Source organism: Megachile rotundata, chromosome 2, assembly GCF_050947335.1.
Source record: "Megachile rotundata isolate GNS110a chromosome 2, iyMegRotu1, whole genome shotgun sequence".
NCBI lineage: Eukaryota > Metazoa > Arthropoda > Insecta > Hymenoptera > Megachilidae > Megachile > Megachile rotundata.
Window position 1 is genome coordinate 6,901,858 of NC_134984.1, and position 2,177 is coordinate 6,904,034.

At 36.5% G+C, this 2,177-nt stretch overlaps 1 long non-coding RNA gene across 1 annotated transcript; it reads left to right on the forward strand.

The window, feature by feature from the left end:
• The first annotated feature begins 560 nt into the window (after window positions 1-560).
• On the forward strand, window positions 561-1,220 carry LOC143266681 (uncharacterized). Its single transcript, XR_013041654.1, has 3 exons — window positions 561-674; window positions 784-809; window positions 1,012-1,220. It is a non-coding gene; the product is annotated as an uncharacterized LOC143266681 (long non-coding RNA).
• The last annotated feature ends 957 nt before the right edge of the window (window positions 1,221-2,177 follow it).

Consider the following 2,177-nt stretch of genomic DNA (forward strand, 5'->3'; position numbering starts at 1 on the left):
CGCACGAGTGTTTCATGTTTGCCGAACGCGTCAATCTTCTGCTTCTCTTTCTTTTCCATTCGCCGTCCTCTTTTACGTTAAAAACTTTAATCACTCGTTACACACACAATTGTTAACGTAATTATATCATGTTTGGTGTCATTTTAATCAGGAAATCTAGACAAATACAACAGTAAAAGTTGCATGAAAAAATAGTTTGAAATAAGAAAGTTACAATCTTTTCCTTTGCTTGCATTAGTATGTGTCTCACCGATATTCGATCCTCGTCGTTTCGGTGACCGATCGTGTTTTAATTCTTGACTGATTTCAATTGTGGCGATACAATTTTAACATTTACGGAGAGAATACTGCATTGCATTGGTATTGTTTCGCCGACATATACCGATTTGTTTATGCTGTGTCTTCTTTTTCACTGGCTGTCCTTCTTTACGTTCGAAGCGGTCGGCAAACTTGAAACAATGTAGGAGCTGATGAAGAGTGGACGGCTTGTCCCAAAGCGTATTGCACTCTTGTTGCGTATTCTATATTATTATTTACAATCTAAATGACCTTACAACGAAACGTATAAACAAAGTATGGAATCCTGGAATTTGCCCCACCAATTCTCTTCCTTTGGAAGTCACATACCGCAGATGTTTTATTCAGTTTCAGTTCAACCACCATACTGTTGACAGGTAAGTACTATTTTTCATTTTTAAATAAAAATAGGGGATGAGTGCTTTTCGGAACTTTATTCACAAATGCAAATAGATTATTTTTTAAATAATACAATTTTTTTTGCAGAAATATGGCTGCGAATGAAAATACTCGTAAGTATAATTAAAATTTCAATAGAAAATTAATATAATGCATGATTCAGCGATTTACTTGCCAGCGTTTTTCTCGTAAATGACTGGTAATAGAAAAAAATGAAAGAGGACAAAGTGATAGTGTTTTTTATAAACAACATAATGAAGTATGTATTTTTTTCGTGTTTATACTATTTTTTAAGATAGTTTTTCACTCTTTCAGAACAAGCTCTTATGAATGCACTGCAGCAACTGCAGCTGCAGCAGCAGCAGCAGCAGCAGCAGCAGCAGCAGCAGCAGCAGCAGCAACAGCAACAGCAACAACAACAAGCGCTGCAAGAGCAGCAGCATCAGCAACAGGAGGAAGGTGCTAAGCCGTCGCGGGGTAAGCATCACAGATTCTATCACACAAATGACTAACACTACAACTACCGAAGGGGTCAAAATTAATTGTTTAAAGTTTTTTATTTTTAAATTATGAAACTTGTAAAATTGTTTCTTGAACGCTGGTAGTTATAGTGTTAACCAATCCGTGTCGTACATAATAAAGAATTAAGTCCAAAAATGTATAACCTATCTAACAGTTCAAATTTTACATTGCAGTCAGGAGGACAATCGGTGGAATGTGGCGAAAGCCTTATCATCGCGGCAGAGGCCGCGGTGGTGGAAGAGGTGGCGGTGGTGGAAGAGGCGGCGGTGGTGGAAGAGGCGGCGGTGGAAGAAGAGGCGCCGGCAGAGGAGGAGGCCACCCCACTACCCTTTACCAGTTTTTTAATAGTAATAAATAATAAAATTTTTTAATAATAATAAATAAAAAAAAATTGAAAAACGAATATCCATGTTGTCTTTTACTTAATTATGTTCATGGCATTTACGCAGACAAAAAAAAAGCCCGGAAGAATTGTCTCGTAGTATCCAATACAATTCTCCCCATTCCACTAAAAAGCGTGAAATAAAATAATTTTAAGAAAAAAAAATACGCCGACTTCGAAATGCACTAAAAAGTATAAAATAATTTCTATTTCCTAATGAAGTAATTTCTATTTCATTCAATCATACAATTACGTAACAGATATGAATGAAACCTATTTACTCGTTAGGTAGTATATTAAATACATTTCAACCTTTTCGGAGGTGGCGCAAAATTAAAAATACCTCAGTAAACGTTGCTGCCAATAACCAGTTGATTGTGGTATGGCGTATTGGAAATTAATAAATCCTGAGAAAGCATACGAACCATTATAGATATATCTGGTAATATACGTAAATGTAACGACTGCATCTTCATTTCGCAACGTTTCTGATATAAATGAAATTGAATCGACTTCGTTCGCGTGTGAAAGCCATGGATCTAAGAGCCTATAAACGGAGCTCACGACGCGGGAATTA